Source organism: Dipodomys merriami, unplaced genomic scaffold, assembly GCF_024711535.1.
Source record: "Dipodomys merriami isolate MVZ:Mamm:240054 unplaced genomic scaffold, mDipMer1.0.p SCAF_12, whole genome shotgun sequence".
Taxonomy (NCBI): Eukaryota; Metazoa; Chordata; class Mammalia; order Rodentia; family Heteromyidae; genus Dipodomys; species Dipodomys merriami.
Window position 1 is genome coordinate 11,706,775 of NW_027202493.1, and position 22,184 is coordinate 11,728,958.

Consider the following 22,184-nt stretch of genomic DNA (forward strand, 5'->3'; position numbering starts at 1 on the left):
TTCACTTTGCTCTTACTTTTTAACAGTGAATGAACTTCCCTTTTCAGAAAGAAAAAGTTGATTTTTGTGAGTGGATGGTTTGGATCTGTTTTGAGTTTGACTCCAGAAAGTTCATGTGGAGGTAGAAGAGGCAGTGTGGTACTTTTAAGAGGTGGAGCCAAGTGGGAGTTCCTTAGGACAACTAAAGGTTCTGCTTTGGAAGGGATTAAGGTGGTTCTTGTGTGGCCTGCCTTGGTAATTCTCACTAGAGAGTTGCTATTAAAAGCCTGAGCTAGTGCATCCAGCTTTCTGGGTTCCTGTTTCACAAATGTGATTTTTATTTCTTCCCACATGCTCTTGCCATTAACTATGAGGCCTTTACAGAGTCTGTGCAACAGTGTTGCTTGGGACTGTTGTCTCTAAAACAGTAGCTAAATAAATGTTTCTTTATCAAGTTAGCCTGCCTCGGATATTGTATTGTAGCAAAGAAAAAAAAAAGACCAGTATAGTAGGTCAATAAACTTGAAAAAAGATCATGTGTTTCAAGGCATCTAACAATTGTGGAGTCACTGAGGTCCACAAGAACAAAAATGTCCCAGTCAAAAGTGCTGCTCCCTGGGGTGGGGGTGGGGGGACGACACTCACCAGCTGTTTTCTCTCTTAAGCTCCTTGAACAATTCAGCAACTGCCCCCAGCGGAGGGACCCCCACTGAGAAAAGGGGACCGCAGTTGTGAATTAGTGGTCTCACAGCTGCTGGCTTTCTCAGGAATCTAGAGGACCCCAGGTGTGTGTGTCAGCTTTCTTCATGGGTCAGTTCTTGACTTGTAAAGCAGCACAAGAGGCTGGTGGGGCTAGAATGAAAAAGCACAGTAAAATCTTCCCAATATCATGGGTTTAAGGATATAAAATACCACACAATGGTAGTTTATGACCTACTTCATTTAAGATGTTTCCCAGATTTTGAAGCGGGGAGAAGCTGTGTTCAAAAGCTGCAATGATCAGGACTGATTTCCCTTACTACATCAGTAATGAGGAGACACAGACCGACCCATTACATTTCCAAGCAAAATCCCAACCATGTCATGATGCCTGTGAACTCATGCCAATTCATTTGACCACACAGATTAAGTAGGCAAATTCCTTGAGATATACAGGTACCAAATTTTATTCAAGAAGGTATAACAACAAGCAATTAGTTCTATATCTATTTTAAAAAAAAAACTTGAGATAACAATCACTTTTCCAGAAAGACATCTCCACACTTAGATTACTCAGCTCTGTTATACATTTAAGGAAAAAACACAATGACCAGTTGCTGGTGGTTCACAACTTGTGATTCCTTAAGAGGCTGAGATCTGAGAACCATAGTCAAAGCCAGCCTGAGCAGGTAAGTCCAAGAAACTCCTCTTATCTCCAGTTACCCACAAAAAACAGGAAATGGGGAGCTGTGGCTCAAGTGGTAAAGTGCTGGCCTTGAGCACAAAAGCTCAGGAACATTGCCCAGGTCCAGAGTACAAGCCTTAGGACCAGCAAAATACAATAATAATAATGTTGATGATGCTAAGCAAAATGAACCCCAAGTTGAGGACATAAGTAGTTTTATCTTTCTTGCTGTTGTTTTTTATATATTTATAATGTACTATGTGATTTTTTTTTAGTTTCTTTTGTATGTTCTTCCCCCATGGTATAACTCATTTTCACTGTATTTGATTCCAGTGCCCTGCATCTTGTATATAAATTTTTCCTAATTTGGGGAGGGGAAGGGAAATAACAAGATACTGAAATAAGGATACAAGCTGACCCATTGTAACAATGAGATTTACAAGACACTATGTTGAAAACAAACTTTACAACTTCGGTGGAGAATGAGAGTGTAGTTGTAGAGATGGGAGAGAAGGGATGGTAAGGGAAAAACAAAGGAGGAGGTAACAATGCTAGATAGGAAACGTACTCATTACCTTGCTCATGTAACTGTAACCCATCTGTACAGTATCTTTATAATAAAAATATGTGCAAATAATAATGTCTTTCAACAGAAAGTTCTCATTTTATAAAATGAGACAAAAATCTGATAAGAAGAGAAATGACAAACTACATCTCTCATGAATATCAATGAGGAATCATCCATAAACTATTAGTATTGAATTCAGGGGGAAAAAAAAGAAAAAACCAACTAGGCCCTCTTCAAGTGCACCCTAGTCTCTGTCCTGCATGCTCTGGACTGTGGCTTACATTGTTCTTTATACCAATCTTAGGATACTTAGTCTCTAATTCCAGCCTATCTGGTTGTCTCCTTTTTGTCCATTTGTACTCTAAACCCCTGGAAAAAGAGTTCTCTACATTAGCATATTTGGTGTGGACCCATTCCCTGGTGAGCTCTAACTTATGAACAGTGAAAAAATGTTTGCCTTTGTTTTTGACATGTTACATATAATTCTTCTTCTGCCCCCAATGCCATCTCCTCTCCCCCCAACTTCTCCAAAAGTTTCACCATTGTCTTAGTCTATAGGGCCAACTTAACAGAATACCTTGGGCCTAGTGACTTAACAAAAACTTATCTTTTCACAGGAAAATTTGGTTTCAGGTGAGCTGTCTTCTTACTCTGCCTTCCATCTGTACCTTTGTGCATGTGTACAGAAAGGGACAAAGGAAATGCTCTGACATCGCTTCTTAGAAGGCCAGTAATCCTGTTGGACCAGGACGCCACCCTTATGATTTCATTTAACTTTATACATTTAAGTTTACTGTTTCAGAATTCTTCCAAGTCCAACCACATTAGGGTTTCAGGCTTCCACATACAAATGGGGTGGGTTAGGGTGAGGAAGTATTTTGGACCCCCAAAATGCAGCTAATATAGATGTCTTCCTCTGAAATCAATCTGCTGGTACAGCTATTGTTATTAACTTGTTAGTATTGATATTAACACATATACACACACATATAATATGCATACAAATTTATGCACATATACATTATATATGAACCATATACATATACTTATATATATTAGGATACATTTGTAATGTGCAGAAGTTTCATCTTGGTATTTCCATATATACTCACAATGTACATTGAACAAATTCATCTCCTCCACTATATATCCGTGTGTGTGTGTGTGTGTGTGTGTGTGTGTGTGTGTGTGTGTGTGTGTGTGGCATATAACACTGATGCTGATGCTGAATGAATCAATGTAGGTATATAGTAGCAGGAAAAGATTTGTTTGCAAGTCTAATCTTCAACCCATGGAAGTGACATTTTCCCAACCTGCAATATTGCATATCTAAATTCATTAGTCATATGTCTCATGTGACTAATTCTAATAGAAATGTAACTTTTAGAAGCAGACAATGATTAATTCATTAACTCTCTGCCAACATTTGAAATGTGCCTGTTCATGCAGCCTTGTGAAAAACATAAAAATACCCACCAGTAAAACCGTTTAAACAAAAAGTCCACTATTGCTGCCATGATTCACAAGCAACAAAGTGAATGAGGTCAAAATTATTTTTGATTCACCTAGCATCAATTGTTAATAAATCTGGACAAGTGCAAAAGTACTGGCTATTTTCCAGGCTGAGGTAATCCTCTACTGCAGCTCATACAATGACTTCAACCATGAAATGTGGTTGAAGGTTTTACATTTCTGTGCACCTGCCAGAGGCCGTCATCAGATGAGTTCCCAATCAGTGACCTGATCCACTGAGCCAGGACATCCTTAACACCATATTTCCCTGCCAGGAGAAAAAAGAGGATCCAACTAGGAAGCCATTGGATGTGCCACTGCTGGTTTAAAACATGTCTAAGGAGGGATCATGGGAGGAGGAACAGACAAGGAGGGGATACTCCGGAGTGAAGAGGATCAAAAGATATTACATATATCTAAATATTTACACACACACACACAGACAGACAGATAGATAGGTAGAGAGGGAGGGAGAGATAATGAAATTCACCAAAGGCAGTTTGAGAAAAAGCAGGAAGGAGGAAAGAAAGCACTGGGAATATGTTGAGAAGGTGAATTTGTTCAATGTACACTCTATGCATGTATGGAAATACTGGAAGGAAAGCCCCTGACATTACAAATATATTTTAACATAAAAATTCCAAAGAATAAGCTGGCCACAGTGGCTCATGCGTATAATTCTAGCTGCCCAAACAGGATGAGACTCTTTCTTTTCTCCAATTAAATATCAAAAAAAAAAAAAGCCGGAAATGAGTGTTAGCTTTGATGACAAAAGCTCAGTGACAGTGGCTAGACCCCATGACTTGTACCAAAAAAATTAAAAAGAAAAATAGAACTGTGTGCATGTAAAATACAATGATGAAATCCCTTTGCACAATTAACAAACACTAAAAAATTGAATGACAGGCTCTGCTGGAGGAAGGTACCAGCAGGTTGAAGGATGTAGAGCGTAAATATAATCAAAGTAATATATACATATATATATATGTATGTTTGTATGTATATATGTATTATGTATGTATAAAAATAAGAAAAAAATATCACGGTGAAACCCCCCAATGTAACTAACATATGCTAAAGAAATATAAAGAAAAAAATGATCATAACTACAGAAGAAGCTTTTTGAGGTCAGCCAGGTCCTTCCATCTCCATGAAGCCTTCAAGAGCCATGTAAACCCATTGACCTCATGCACTTTGATCTATATATGGTCCCTTGGATATGGGGAGTCCCTCAAGTTGTTAATATTGCTGAGTGCCTACAACTCTGCTGTCTTCTGCAGCCCATACAAGCTTCCATCCTCTCAAAGAGAGATCTATTAAATAACTGAAGACATAGACTATTGAAAGAGTTTACTATTAGTTTCATTATAAAGATGCTCAAGCACCATTTGCTGAAGAGGCTTTCTTCTATCTGATGCATTTGGCTCCTCTTCAACAAATGGTTCTGGCAGAATTGGCTATCCACATGCAGAAAACTGAAGTTAGATCTTTATATATCACCCTGCACCAGAATCAATTCCAAATGGATCAAAGACCTCAAGATAGGAACAGATACCCTGAAAATATTACAGGAAGGATTGGGGAAACACTAAAGCTCCTTGGTACAGGTCAAAACTTCCTAAATAAAGATCCAGAAACACAATAAATCAAAGAAAGGCTGGATAAATGGGATTGCATTAAACTGCAGAGCTTCTGTATAGTAAAGGACATAACTAGCAGGATAAATAGAAAGCCCACAGATTGGGAGAAAATCCTCACAGCTATACAACAAGCCAAGGCCTCTTATAAAAAATATACCTAGAGCTAAAAAATTAAATCCCCCCAAAATAAATCCTCAAATAAACAAAGTGGGCTAAAGAATTAAAAAGAGACTTCTCTGGAGAGGAAATAAGAATGGCCTGTAGACACATGAAAAAGAAATGCAAATCAAAACAATATTGAAATTCCACCTCACCCCAGTTAGAAAGGCCATTATCAAGAAAAAAATTATAGTAGATGTTGGTGGGGATGTGGCCAGAGGGAGCACCACTACACTACTGGTGAGAATGTAAACTTGTTCAACCACTCTGGAAAGCAGTATGAAATTTCCTCAAAAGACTAAACATAGATATGTCGGAAAACGAACTTTACAACTTTGGCGGGGGGGAGAGGAAGGGGGACCCATCAGGGGGATGGGAGGGCAAGGATGGTAAGGGGATAAAAAAAAAGACTAAACATAGAGTTCCCGTATGACCCAATAATCCCATTCCCGGGCATTTACCCAAATGATCACAAACAAGGCCATACTAAAGCTACCAGCACAACCATGTTCATTCCAGCATTATTTATCATAACTAAAATATGGAATCAGTGCAGATGCCCTTCAGTAGATGAATGGATCAAGAAAATATAACACAATGAATACACACACACACACACACACACACACACACACACACACACACACACACAATGAAATTCTATGCTTCCATCAGAAAGGATGGCATCACCCCATTTGTATGGAAATGGAAAGACTTGGGGGAAAAATCATATTAAATTCAGTAAGCCAGTCCCAAAGAAACATAGGCTCCATGGTTTCCCTCATTTGCAATAATTAGTATATGTCTAGGATATTCCTAGCAGAGGTTCACACAAAAAAATTGCTCAATAGATGTGATAGCAAAGACAAAAAGAGTTGAGCTGGGAAAGATCTCACCAGGAGATATCTTCCTTCTTACATTTCTCACTTTGTTTTTTTTTTTTTAGGCTTGATATTTGGATTTCAGAACTATTCTAAAGAATTATAAAAGAACTTCTATGAACCTAACCCAAATATAAGTCAAATCTCACCTATTACTCTTTTTCATTCAAATCTCATAATACTTATTAAATTATGTTATTGAAAAATTTCCTGTTCCTTCTGAGCTGTGAGCTTACCATTTCTAACAGTGAGTTAGGCAATTACATCTACAATAGCTTTCCCCCACCAAACTGTTTCATGAAAGCAAAGTCTTTACCAAATTCATAGGGTCATGCATAAAAAAGAATCTAAGTATTTGTGGAGTGGTTGGATGGAAATATGAAAGGGATTCAGGATCAGACGACTGCAATAGCTAAGGGGTGCTGTGCAGCAATGATTCTCAGTAGGGCTTTTGATAGACTTCTAAGAAGAATTTTTAAGCTAGAGATGGGTTTGAAAGCCCCTTTGAGGGAGACATTGCTACTTCTGAGAACCTGAGGAGATATACCAAAGATGTAGTGACTCAAATAGTTCAGATTTCACACACACACACACACACACACACACACACACACACACACACACACACACACACACACAAAGGCAAGGATACTTACATTTTTTTCTTCTAGCTGACCCATCTAGTTCACAGCAAAGGAAAGAGACAAGGACTCAAAACAGAAGCTCAAGTCAGAAACAAATACTGTGCATTTATTTAGTTAGAATATTCCCTGTATATTTTAGGGTCCTGCAGTATTAGCAAGTGGTACAAGAGACTTGATTATGCAAATGGACTAAAATTTCTTCAGGACAGGAGTTCCGTTTACATTCTGTGGCATTCTTTAAAGTGCTTTCTCTTTGCAATTACTTCTTACTCAGTGCTTTCCCCCATAAACAGGTATATATTACACCTATTTAGTATATGTAATAGATATTATATCTATTTAATATATACTTATTTAATATATGTAATAGATATTATATAATATATAAGAGATAATATAGGTGATAATAATTTATATTATATACTTATATAGTATATGGTGTAGCATAGTATACATAACAGATAATAACATATAACATATAGATAAATATCTGTGTATATAAATGTTCAAATATGTGTATATGTATGTAATCATAAAGATACATAATATGTGAATGCAATTATACACACATGGAATATATAAAGTACACAGATGTGTGAGAGATAACAGTCACTTCAGATACTTCAGTATCTCAACTACCTGTATTCATGTGTTCTTGCAGGATGCACTGTCACTTGTGACGAAATGACTAAAGATGCTGGAGACTTCCCCAGATTATTAGGTATGTGTGACAATTTAGCAGCTGCCTGCCACTGCTGTTTCTATGGAAACAGACATTGGATCTTGGAAACCAGGAGTGTGAGAGCTTAAACTAATCACTGTGACAAAAAAAAATAAAAACTAACAGCTTCTTTTCTTCTCACAAGGTGGACATGGTGATTAGGTTAGCAGACCCTGATCCCATTCCTAAGGGTGTGCTTCTGTAAAAATAGGAAGAACCATCCAGCCTATTAAATGCTTTCACTGCACCTGTTCCTTCCCAGCTGTGTCAAGGTCATTTGCTCATGAACAGTTCAGTTTTAGAGGACACCAACCTAAGAGTTAAGAGGAATTCGAATATTTACATTTATTTTGGATATGTATCCATTTCTTTTGCATTCCACTATTATAAGAATTGTTTGGAAAATGCTTTTGATGAGAAGTGTTGTTTTCAGCAAATCAAAATTCTTTGTGAATACCCATTTTTATAAGGCATATATCATTTCTCCTTACTTGTATTTAATTGAACCAAGCCATAAAAACATAGATAAAACTCTGATCAGGGTAAAAATTGAGAACCATCCTGCAGTTAACACATGTTAAGATTTGCACGATACTTATTTCCTTACTGTATAGTTTTAAATACAGTATGCTGGAGTTTATTATTTACAGGCAAGCTTAACTAGCCAACAACTACACTGCAAAACATGAAAAACATGGCATATATTTCCCTGAATGCTACTTGAATGGGAGTAAAGTAAGTCCTGTAGGCCACCTTGCTGACCCTAATTTCACAGAATGAAACGAAGTTGTTAGTGTGTATCTCGATTAAGGGAACAAATACTCTGGAATATAAAAACACTAAATCTAAATATATAGTTGCAACATTCTTCTTTAACAAACGGAAAAATAGACACCAACTTACAGTGTTCTGAGTTCAGCAAGAAGATGGTGCCAAGTTGCTCTTGCTTAAGTAACAACAGTCCTTGTGGGTTTTCTCCTCTGCCCACCCTGGTTCCAGGTCATGCTCAGACCTATCAATTCACACTCATCCAATTCTTTACCTCCAAATGGTAACCCCGACAATGGCCTCTTTTTATCATCAACCACATGCAGCTACTACCTCACTGACAAGTAGGTACTATAATAAAAAAATACCTTGTTGGGCTGGGAAGGTGGCTGTGGTGGAGTGCTTGCCTTGCATGCCTGAGGTTCTGGGTTTGATTCCCCAGCACCACATAAGAAAAAAGAAAAAAGCCAGAAGTGGCGCTGTGGCTCAAGTGGTAGAGCGCTAGCCTTGAGCTGAAGAGCTGAGGGACAGCGCCCAGGCCGAGTTCAGACCCCATGACTGGACCCTGCCCCCCCAAAAAAAATACCTTGTTGATTTATTTCATGTTTCCAAATATTGTTGGCACGACTCATGTATTTGTAACATACTTAATGGCTTAATTATATTACAGTACATGTCTCTCATGATATCAAAGAAAATGTTAATTTCTAACACTATATAGTGGTTTGTTTTCATGATGTATACAAATAGAACCATCTGTGGCTTCATCAAGTGTTAAGTCATTAGTGTTTTAAAAACCTTAACATTTTCAGAAATTCTATAGCTACATAGGAACATTTTAGTAATAGTAGAGGAAATGGTTGAGGCTTTTTTTGTGGACAGAAAAACATTATTTTTATACTTAAAATAAGGAATTATAAGCTCACTGTACTAAAAAGTTTACTATCTAAATCATTTCTCAAAAGGACAAATACTTTAAAACATGGACATTGATCGTGTATGAATTATTTGATTATAAGTACTTTTTATTTTAGGATCTTTCTGGGTTTTTTTTGGGGGGGGGGATCCGGTCATGGGGCCTGAACTCTGGGTCTGGGCGCTGTCCCTCAGCTCTTCAGCTCAAGGCTAGTGCTCTACCACTTGAGCCACAGTGCCATTTCCAGCTTTTTTCTTTTTGCTTATGTGGTGCTGAGGAATAGAACCCAGGGCCTCATGCATGCAAGGCAAGTGCTCTACCACTGAGCCACCTTTCCAGTCCCAGGATCTTTCTGTTTTACATCTTTCCCTTATTAAATATATTTTTCCTTGGAATTAGAAAAACAGCATTGTAAATATACAAAAGTTAATATTCAATAGGTTTTACTTAATATTAACCACATGATATTGTTATTCTGAGACTATTATATATAGGGGAAATTAACTGAAGATATAAATTTAACACATTTATATAAAAATTCCAGCCCTGAATTTTAACTTGAAACATCTGTATAAACCCTCATAGGCATACAAGGTCTAAAAACAAGGACAGCTAGGCCGCTAAAAATACCCCTGTGGCTCAGTTGGGGTCTCTTAAGTGCTGCAGCAATTCAGTTAGAAATGACCCTCCACCCCCCATGGTATAACCCTGTTGTCACTGTACTTGATTCTAGTGCCCTGCATCTTGTATATACATTTTTCTAATTTGGAGAGGAGAAGGGAAATAACAAAATGCTGAAACAAGGATACAGGTTGACCTGTTGTAACAATGAGATGTACAAGACACTATGTTGAAAAGGAACTTTACAACTTGGGGGATGGGGTGGGGAGGTGGGAAGGGAAGGGATGGTAGGGGAAAAACAAAGGAGGCGGTAACAATGCTCAATAGGAAATGTACTCATTACCTTACTCATGTAACTGTAACCTCTCTGTACAGTATCTTTACAATAAAAAAAGAAAAAAGGAAAAAAGAAATGATCATCCATTCAGAGTTTCCAGTAACTCCTGCCTGTAATCCTAGCTATTCAGGAAGCTGGGGTTTGAGGATTGCAATTTAAACCCAACCCTAGCCGGGAAGTTTGTAAGATTCTTACTTCCAATTAACCAACAAAGGCTGGAAGTGGACATTTGGAACTCTAAGTGTTAGAGTAAGAGCTTTGAAAATAATCTATGGACAAAGCCAGGCGCCAGTGGCTCACGCCTGTAATCCTAGCTACTCAGGAGGTTTAGATCTGAGGATCTCGGTTCAAAGCCAGCCCAGGCAGGAAACTCCGTGAGACTCTTATCTCCAATAAACCACTAGAAAACTGGAAGTGGTGCTGTGGCTCAAGCTGTAGAGCGCTAGCCTTGAGCTGAAGAGCTGAGGGGCAGCGCCCAGACCCAGAGTTCAGTGCCCAGACCCTAAATTTAAGACCCAGTACTGGCATGAAAAAGAAAAGATAATCCACAAAAAGAATAGTTTAAAAAAATGTGTGAAGATTTACAGAACAGGAAAAGCCATGGTGCTAATCAACAAGAAAAACAAGCCAAATTTCTTATCAGGAAAGTACAGAAGAGATGACATCATATCATCATCAGGGCCGTCAGTCTGCAACCATCATGAGGATTTGGAGCGAAAGAAACACAGGCTAGTAGTGTTCAGAGTCAAAACTCATTTAATCACTTCTTAAAAGCAGTTTTATTGAGATATAATCCATACGTCAGCATATAAAGTGTAAACTTGAGCAGTTTTTAGTAGATTCACAGAAATGTTTAACCATCATCCTAGCCAATTTTAAAACATTTCCATACCTCAAAAAAAAAAACCAAAAAACTCCACCTCCTGTAGCTACCATTCTTGTCTTCACAATTCCCTCTTCCTGAAAAACTTGCTTTGCTGACTCTCAGCACTCCTCTTCCCTGAACAGTCCATCTATAATATGTATATTATAATCGTATATTATATTATATGTGGACTTCTGTGACTGGCTTCTTCCATTTCTTTTTTAAATTTTTATTTTATTGTAAAGATGCTGTGCAAAGGGGTTCCGGTTACATGAGTAAGGTAATCAGTACATTTCTTGTGGAACATAGTTACCCCCTCCTTTGTTTTTCACCTACTATCCCTTCCCTTGCCTACCTCCCCAACTCCTCCCCTGCCAAGAAGTTGTTAAGTTCCTTTTCAACATAGTGTCTTGTAGGTAACATTGTTACAATGGGTCCATATCTTGGAGCTCATTTCATTCAGAATCGTTTGTTTATTTTTGCATCATTTTATGGCTTAAAATATTCTTGTTTATGGGTATACCATATTTTGTTTATGAGTTTATCCACCTAGGAATTGTGTTCACCCCCTTTCATCTGAGGAACTGTCTAATATGCATAATACTGTCATCAACTAAAATACCAACAGCAGTGTAGGGAGACATGTTTACTGAATCGCAACATTAGGCTCACTTGTGACCTGGTCACAAGTACTGGAGAAGAAGACAGTCATGTCCCCACAGACAGAAAGAGCAGAAGGGAGCATTTCTCTTCTGGGGGTACCTTTCTCTCAAGAGGATGATGAATGGAATGGTGTATGCACAATTAACCTCACTACAATTGGTTAATATGCTTATCAGATCCTATACTGCAAAACTCATCAAAACAAAGGAAGAAAAGGGCAGAATTAACCTAGTCACACTCTTTTCAGAAATAAATAAACAAATAAACTTCAAAATGTGGAAAGAAGCATTCTCCTCTATTGTTACCAAGAGGAAGAATGAGAAAAACGTCCTGCTAAAAAGCTCCTCTAAGGAAATATGCAGAGACAAATGCAGCGGTGGTACTCACTAGATATTATGTTGAAAATGAACTATACAACTTGTGGGCGGGGATGGGAGGGAAAAACTGGGAGAGAGTGAGGGAAGGGGTGACATTGTCCAAAAAAAAAAGCACTATCTGTACCTAACTTATGTAACACTATGTGCATCACCTATATAATAACAATAAAAAATTAAGAATTTATGTTAATATGACACATTTGTCCTAAATAATAAATCAATATGGATACATGAAAAAGAAAAGAGGCAGAGATGGGGGGAAAGAGGGGAAGGGAAAGGGAGAGCAAAGCACAAAAGTGCCAGATAGAGAAAGATAGATACGTATACATACACACTCACAGAGACAAAGAACCAATTTGTTTTCCCCATTTGCAGACACTATTCAATATATTTTATGAGATAACAGGGTTAAGAGCATAAAACACTTCCTCTCAGCCACCTTAGAGAACCTCCATTCCAGAGCTTTCTTTTTTTTTTCTCATGCATTTTGGATATTCATTATTATTTTTTTTTAAAGAGGTCTTCTCTTGACTACATCTAGCAAAACTCTCAAAGCCGTGGGGTTTGACAGCCAAATGGAGCACTGACAGGCTTGCTATATATTTTGAGAAACATTCACAAAAGAATGTTCTGTTTGTAGCTGAAATGTGAAAAATCCTTTTCTAAGCCTCATAAGCCCAGACTTAATGGAGTGAAACACATGGAAAATGAGAAGGGAAAACAAGCAATCCTATTACCCCCTGAGATTCTCCCCCTTTCTCCCTCTCCCACCCCACCCCCAAAATTGATACAAACATTTGGAAACCTTGTGGTAGTATAAAATGTTTTCTAGAGATTAATTGGAAGGCTTGGATATGGGGAGAGAAAAATGTGGCTTGCCAGACCAAGTGATATTTGGCAAACTTTTCCAGTTGGGTAACACAGCATTGCCAAAAGTAGTCTGGTTGAATAAGCAGTGATTCATTCACCAATAGATAGATCACACTTTGCCCGGCCATGTAATATTCTAAATTTAACTTGTTTAAAGAGAAAACAAAAGAGCATAACTTTTAAAGAAGACAGAGGGAAAGAAGGAAAAAGTAATTAAAGTAGTAATCTTATCGCTAGGAGAAGCCTGAATGTATCATCCCACAACTGTCAAGGAAGTTGTCATTATTTATGTTTTTATAATACCAGGTAACCAACGCAACTAGTAATTAAATCAGTAATTAAAAACAGACTTTACTTGGGATTTCTGGCAACAGGGAAAGAAGTGGGTTCAACTAAAAAATCAGCAAAGAAAAGTAGGGATTTAGAGTCAAGGTAAAGTGTGGGTTCAATAGATGGAAATATTACTAAGAGGAAACCTCAGGGGTGTGCCATCTGAGTTGCTACCTCTTGGTAAAGAAAAACCCCAAGCAAAGGTTGACTACTGGTCAGCCTTTTCCATCCTTGCTAAAAAGCAAAAGAATATCTCTCCCTTGCGCAAGTTTACCAAGCTGGCAGCTTTGCAGACAACCTTGAGGCTTATCACCAGCTGCACTGAGTTGCTGTATTAGTCAGGAGCTTATACTAAAAATCATTTCTGTAATAGTGTCAATAGCACTGATAGCATTGGTCATGCTGACGAAGTCAAGATCATGTTTTGCTTATGCTCCTGTGACTCAAGGCTATGTTTTTGCTATGTTATGCTTCTGTAACCTTGCTTGCTTTCCTCACTAGCAAGGCCTTAAGCCCACAGGTGATACCACTACTGTCCTCCAATTGAAGACTACCACTGACTGAGTGGTCCCACTATGAGTGGCCTATTGCAAATGATTACATATGATATTTACCATAAAGAACAAATGAATTTAAAGGTCACATAACTATAACCAATGAAGATGTGCCAAACCTGCCTTGCATGGCTCATCTATGTAACTCTGCATAACCTACGCCTATAAAAACCCATTCTACCCTGAGCTCAGGGCTGTTCTCCTACTTTCCCAGTAGTAGGAAGCAGACTTCTTGTGGCTGTAATAGAGTTCCTAGCTCCTTTAACTGGATGTCTTGGAGTTTCTTTTGGGTCCAAGATATAATGAGTAAGGAATTCTGGCTAAGTCAACTTGGCAGGTTGCTGAAGGCAGCCTAAAATGATCAACCATTGCCCAGATATCTACTGGTCTTGTATATTTTAACTCTTCTAAGTGAGGCTGAGGAATTTGGTTGCACACAGTGAGTTAGCCAACATCCCGTAAAATTCTTGCTCAACAAACTTCAGCAGGACTCTGGTTACAATTGCTACCTATGAGATCACCAACACCCACTCTAAGGTTGAGATCTGAAGGACTGAGTAGAACCTGATGTGAGTCAGGTCAAGGAAACAGTCTTTTTCAGTGGCCGGAAGTGATATTTCCAAAGGGAAGTTGATATGGTTTTCAAACCAAGAGCACAATGACCATGTCTGTTGTCTGGTTTGTATTTCCAAAACTGGGCACCAACATGGTACAAAGTCCCCCAAAAAGGTTATTTTAAAAATCTCTCAATTTTGAACATTTAATTGACAAAGACTGAATATATTCCAGGTATACAATATGACAATTTGACATATGCATTTACCACAATGAAAGTGATACATCCACCTGCACTTTTCTCCCTTCTAGACCATACTCTCCCCATCCACATCTTCTCAGCCTCTAGACAAAAATGTACTCTCTCCTTCTAGGGGTTAACTTCATTTACATGCCACATACAACTGGGATTAAAAAGCATTTGTCTTTCAGTATCAGGCATGTTTTGGTTACCATCTTTATTTACAGATATCCAGGTGGTTCATTCCTTCAATCCATGTGGACTTCTATCTCTCAATAGATTCCTGAGCAGCTCATCCTACCCAACAAACTACTCTTTCCTTACCTTGCTTCCTTCTGAGTGGCCCTTACCATGTTAAATGATCTATGTATTTATTTTCACCATCTCACACAATAATGTTAGCTTCCTGGGGGTAGACTTTGATTTGCTCACTGAAGAGTTCTTAGAAACTAAACCAGCACTAGCTGACTGAATTCATGGGTAAACATTCATATGTCATTACTCTTTAAATAACTGGATTATACCTTCTATCCAGGCAAAGTATTTCTTCCCATGGATAGTAGACTGAATTACTTAGCATGTATTATTGATAAATTTAGATTTATTTCTACCATGTTATTTTATTTCCTAACCATGCCACCTCTTCACTTCTCTTTTTCTGTTTCCCTAACTTTCTGATGCATTAAGCTTTAAATTTTTCTTTCCTTTCCTCCACTTATTTAGATGTTTAAAGTTCCCATTTTATTGTTTTATTTCTAAAATTTATCCCTCCAAAGATCCCTTCAATGACAAAAGCAGTATATTATTGTTTTATTAAGTAGATAATACAGTACAAATAGGTGGTAGTAAGGAGATTCTGAGAGGTCCTCAGTTCTGTTGCCCTCCCTTTATGTGGGCAGAACAATCAAGCAGTAATAATGTCAGTAACTATGTGATGTTACATAAAACAACATCTTGGCAGACTAGAGAAAGATTATGGTCCTGGATTGGAGAAATAAGCTAGCCATGTGGTAATAAGTTTATATGACTAATCATCAAGAATCAACTCTAGTCTATACCCAGCAAGAACCAGACCACAAGAACCAAACTCTTAGAAGAAAACCTCCGACTCTAGACAAGAACACACTTGATAGACAACTTGATTTTGGTCTTGTGAGACCCTAAGTAAAGAATCCAGATGTGCTATGCCCTATAGAACTTCTGATCTACAGAGCTACGAGCTAAAAAAAAAAATGAATGTTGTTTTAACTCACTAAGTGGGTGGAAATTTGATGCTGTGAAGCAATAACTAATATATATGTCTATATGATTTTTGTTTTCTGAACAAGTGGAAGAGTGGACCTATACCTAGCCAACATGAAACAGACTGCAGATGTCATGGTAAGACTCTTCTCACTTAACAGGAAAGACAAGAAGGCAACTGTAAGAGTGAAAACAATCTCTATGGAGCCGGAAGAGACAGCAACAAGTCTCTATTATAGAATTCTATCCATAAAAACTTTCAAAAGGATACTTGTCTCTCTACTTCACTGCTTACCCCAAAACATCAGCTCCTGACTAAATAATAAAAAGGCTTTCTCAGGCAAGTGGAAGTGTACTGAGTGGAATGTAGAAAGAACACTGTTTCTTACTTAATCCATAAACATAGAATCAAGTTTCTCAACTATGCTCTTAGTATAAATGGGTTTTTTATTTTATAAAGCAAAAGCATGGTAGATGTTGCTGATGCTTGATGGTGGCCAGCATTATATTTGCCAAAGGCTAAATGCCTTCCATGTGTGGTCTCAGCAGAACTGCATACAAGTCCAAACAGGTGCTGTTTCACTGACAAATAACTTCATACCTCTGTATGTTTCCTAAGTTGATGGATCATTGTTCCACCCAAAATATAATAAGCATTTCCTCTACTCTCTATTTGCAACTATCAAAGGGAGTTAATAATTTCAAATAATTCCAAAGAGAGCTTTCACCTTTGCCCTTTGGATCTTTGGAAGTAATCTCTAAGCCTTTCTGATAGGAATGCACAGTCATGCCAGATTATTTTAGAAAGATGATTTATAATACAAATTTGGGGTCACTCAGTATTAGGTCTACTCTAGAAAGTCTAGACTGAGTTTACCTAACTACATCTCTGAGCCTTGGTCACTGGTACTCAATGTTACACACAGCCATGTTACAATGCACGCATACTCACACGGATTTGTCAATACTGTTGAATCTCATTGCACGTGCTTCTAGGCACAGTTAATACTGTTCATGACCAAATTGTGGGAAGATAATTAGAAACTCACAGATTTTTCTTTCTTTTCTTCTTTCTTCCTTTTCTCTCTTTCTTCCTCCCTTGTTTCCTTTCCTCCATTCTTCCTTCCTTCCTTCTTTCTTTTTATTTTCTATGTAGACTTTCAATAGCCTCCTGCCTTAGCCTCCCAAGGGCTGAGATTATAGATGTGTACCACCACACCTAGTCATCTCTACTTTTCAGCTCTGATATTCTTCTCATCTATCTCATTCCTTGGCTGCTTATTCTTTTATTTTAATAAATGGTTACCATAAAGATCATTTATTTCAGTACGTTGTATGAGTTGTTCTAGCAAATTATCAAAATGCGGTAGTCTTGGGGAACACCAGTTTTCCTAACTGTGGATATATGAGAACATAATTTACATACTAAACAGAAGAAAAAAAACTTTATTCTTTATAAGGAACAGTAAACAATACTATCTGGGAACTTATAATCTATTGTCGTTTTGATTTAGGATTTATCTTGTGAAGATGTCAGGCCTAGATTAGACCTGTAATGACATTCAAATAAATATTTTATGCTGTTTCTTACAATAATTATTTTTAATTCCTAAAATCTTAAATATATACACTAGTCAATAATAGATTAGTTGACTGGGATGTTAAAAAAAAAAGTTCCTAAAGCTAGATGCTGGATGATGGTATCTTAATTTTTAAATCCCAACAATTTGAAACAGAAAGTAAAAAGCTACTTCCAGCAATCTCAAAAAAAAAAAAAGCTATATTTGACCAACTTACTTATGCCTTTAAGAAGCAAACAATCTGTGACATCTCATGTAAAGGAGCAAGATAAATAGATCTGACCACTTTTCATTTCTATTTCCTCAGTATGGTCTACATTCCTAGTACATTTGCAGAAATGTCCCTGTGAGATTTTTATCTCCAATTAACTATTCAAAAACCAGAAGTGGTGCTATGGCTCAAAGTGGTAGAGCTTTAGCCTTGAGCAAAAGAGCTCAGGGACAAGCGCTCAGGCTCTGAGTTCAAGCCTCATGATAGACAAAAAATTAAAAAGTATATTTGTTCAAAATATTTGCAAGAGGGAGAATAAAGTAACTCAAGAACTGATGTTTTCTGTGGTTTTCTGACTCCAAAGATGATCATAGAGTTACTGATCTACCATCTTCTAAAGTTCAGATAGGGCAAAAGGTTATAATCAGCACACATCGATGCTGGGTATTGCTGAGCTATGCTCATAGACTTGGGGTGATGATGAGATCCTCAATATTGTCAATGTAGAGTTAGATCCCAAACTCACATGCTAGAAGTCTTTGATGTTCCCTTTTATGCCTCAAAACAGTGAAACGCCTAGAGCAAGATACAGTGCCTTGCATAAAAAGGGAGAAAAGATGTATCAAAAAAGACAGTTTGAAAAGAAGGCATGGAAAAGGAAAAATCAATATTAACTTTGTATTTACTTTTATTTATGTTGAGCCTATTTTTATTTATGTTGAGCCTATTCACTCCAAACTTGCTTTCTAACAGCCATGGATAAAGATAAAAATGTTCTTTCTGTAATCAATAAATAGTTTAGGGGCAAAATTGTTAGTTTAATACCAGTACTATGGCTATGGTAGATAGTTTTTGAACTGTTAAGCTGGTATGAAAGAGAACTATAAAGAGGCTAATAAACCTATGAAAAGAGAATGCATATGAATTAAAATATCTTAAACCACTCTAAGGTATTTATTAATAGCATAAACTAGATTGGATCTAAGGTATTTACTAATAAGAACTAGATTGGATCTAGTAACTTAATATTCTTTATAAAAATGAGTTAAAATTTCACTGTTTATACCTAGGCTTCAAAAAATAGAAGGAAGATGGATGCAAGTGGCCTACTCCTATAATACTACTTACTCAAGAGGCTGCGATCTGAGGACGGAAGTTCAAAACCAGCCTGGGCAGACAAATCCAAGAGATTCTTATCTCCAGTTAACCAGCAAAACTGTGGAAGTGGAGAAATGGCTCAATTCATAGAGCCCTAGTCTTGAAGGAAAAAGCTAAGCAAGAGTACAAGGCCCTACAAAGGAAGAGGCTACAATGCTTGATAAGAAAGGTACTCATTGTCTTGCCCATGTAAGTGTAACCCCTCTGTACAGTATTTTCACAATAAAAAAATAAAATAAAAACTAAAGCTGAGAAGATGACTGCAGTGATTTAATGCCATGGAGTATGAGTTGCATCTATTGTTACATTCCTAGCTTGAGGACAAATGTGCCATACAATAGGTGTTATCTAAGTAGTTTTATACAAATCAAGTGTTCTATTCCCTACTATTACTACCATCACTTTACCTTTTATCATGGTGCCAAATTTGCTGACCCAATATTAGATGTAAAATCTTTGGACTACACTATCCAGAAAGAACCCTATCTCCTACCTCTCACAAAAGAAAAATGCAATTATCCCTCTGAGCAAAAATAAGAAGATCCCTGACTTATGACACACAAGGAGTCACAAGGTATCATACCAGATTGATTCAAAGAGTCAAAGATCTGGACCTGTGGGCTGGAATCCTCTATGTGGTCAATTTCAGAAAAGTTAGTTTGTTATCTTAGCTAAATACACAAAGCAAAATTTCAAAAAAAAAAGAAAAGAAAAGAAAAGAAAAGAAACCATTCTCCAAAGGATAAAGAATGGAACACAGTAAACCATTTGCTGGACTCTGGGAAAATACTGGATTTAAATTGTTTCTTCTCATTTTAAAATAATTGAATAAAAATGGTTAACTTTATAGTTACTCTTGAAAGTACTTCAGTAAGTCATTTGCATCCAGCCATGATGAAGCCTTAAACTAGGCTTCCTACAATAGTCACCCAGAAATGTAGACAAAACACTACTATTTTCAGACATTCAATAACTGGCAGAACAGGTCTCCAAAATGTGGGAAACAAATAAAGCAGGTGAGACCTGTGATTTCAAGTCGGGGATACTTCTCTGGGAAAACCAAGCAAGGCAGTAGTCTCTCTGGCTAGAGAGAGAGAGTTCATGAGACCATTGCCACTTGTGGTATAGAGTGATGAGGGAAAAAAAGCATTGAAGAAAGGGAGCCATGAAAACCTGCAGAGGGGCCTCCTGGAGTCTCTGATCCCATAATGTATTGTGTTTCCCTATGGTCAAGCATACTGGAGGCTAAGCCAAGAACAGCCTTCAGAGAAAAGCTACTAGTGGGAGGTCAAAGGTGAAACCCCTAGGGCAGTACACACCTAGAGTGGACAAATACTTCAGAACACCTTAGAGTGCCACAGACACTTCTAAAAAAAATTTACAATTGAGGATTAAGGCTAAAATAGTCATGAAGTAAAGATAACTAAAGAAACAAGAAAAGAATTCTCATAAGTATAGTCTAAAAAATAAGTTAGCATCCCAAATCAAAAACGTTCCAAAAGCTTTGGGGAGCAGGAAGCAGATGATCTGGACCCCTCAACAATGTCAGCAATGAAATGAACATTATGGTGAAAGAGGAGGAAAATGTCACAAATATCCAGTAGAAAAACCAGCTAATGGAAGTAGGAATGAATAGACCACAATGATGGAATTAGTAGGCAGGGACTTTGTTAAGGTTATTAGAGACAAAAACTTAAACAAAAGGAAGTTGAAACATAAAAACACAGTTACTTAACAGCAATTCTATACATAATTGTTTTGGTTTTGGAAATAACCTGAGTCCAAGAAATAGAATTAGCTTAGTCTATCTATTTCTATTATTATAATAATACCATAGATCACTTGTCTTAAACAATAGATATTTACTTCTTACAGTTTTAAAGTCTGGAAAGTCTAAGATTGGGCAGTGGGGGGAAGGTAGGAGGGAATAGCAAGATTGGTGTTTTGACTAGGGTCTTTCTGCTACTAGCTTGTAAACAAGCACCTTTTCACTGTTGGGACTGGAAGAGACAGCTGTGGCTTCTCCTTTTCTCATAACCCCATTAATCCAACCACAGAATACCTCATGACTCTTAGAAACCCGCCTACCAAAAACTTCATTTAATGCCCTCACACTGGAAATGAGGGCTATGATATGTGAATTTGGGGGACATAAACATTTAGTCCATAGTAACAGTGGAGAAACATATTGTATTCTGAGACAAAGGGAACACGCTACTTCTATGCATAACAATGCTACTGAATTTTTTAAATGTTAAGCTGAGAAAAAAGAAGCTAGAAAGAAAAATTCATACCAGATGGTTCTATTTTTATGAAGTTCCTGAGTAGACAAAACTAATCTATAATGAAAGAAATCTGATCAGTGGTTGCATGAGACAGATGTTGGGGGAATTAGCTATAAAAAGAACACCGGGAACTTTTAAAGGAAGCAAAAATATTCCATTGCTTGATTAAGGTGGTAAATACGGGTATATACAATGTACCGAGGCCATCCGTGTTCACTTAAAACTGAGTGTCTTTTAATAAGTGTAGATTATAGTTCACAAAAATTGAAGTTAAAAAATGCTACCCTGAAAGTCAAAGAAAATCACACCCTAAAAATATACAAGGAAAAAAATATAAATAGAAGTTTCCATTGGTTTGCTATACTTACCAAAATATGTGACTTTTAACAAACAGCTTTAAGAAAGCCAAGGTAGAGAATATGGAAAGTAAATGATCAACATGAGTAGGAAAGAAAAAGAGGCACAAGGAACAATAATTTTAAGGAAAATAAAACTCAGTGTTAGGATTGAAATGCAAATTGATTCAATGAAGCATAAGATTAAGCTTGGAAAAAATCTTGTCAAACAGAAATGAAATAACTTGATAGATTTTTACACAATGCAGTACAAAAATTCAGTGATTTTAAAAAAGTGATAGAACATTGACATATAAAAATAAAGGAAACAGAGATTGAATTTTTGAGAGTTTCAGGTATGCTTGGACAGATGTTACCAGTAGAGAAAAAGTAAACATGTACCTGGCACCAGTGGCTCACACCTGTAATCCTAGCTATTCAGGGGCTGAAATCTGAGGATCAAGGTTCAAAGCCAGCCTTAGCAAGAAAGTCCACGAGACTCTTATCTCCAATAAACCACCATAAAACTAGAAGTGGTGCTGTGGCTCAAGCAATAGAGCACTTGCCTTGAAGAGCTCAGAACAGCGCCCAAGCCCATAGTTCAAGCCCCATGACCAACAAAAAAATAGAAAGAAAGGAAGAAAGAAAGGAAGAAAGAAAGAAAGAAGGAAAGAAAGAAAGAAAGAAAGAAAGAAAGAAAGAAAGAAAGAAAGAAAGAAAGAAAGAAAGAAAGAAAGAAAGAAAAGAAAACACTCTATAGCTTCCAAGCAGGATGTAATACCTTTGAA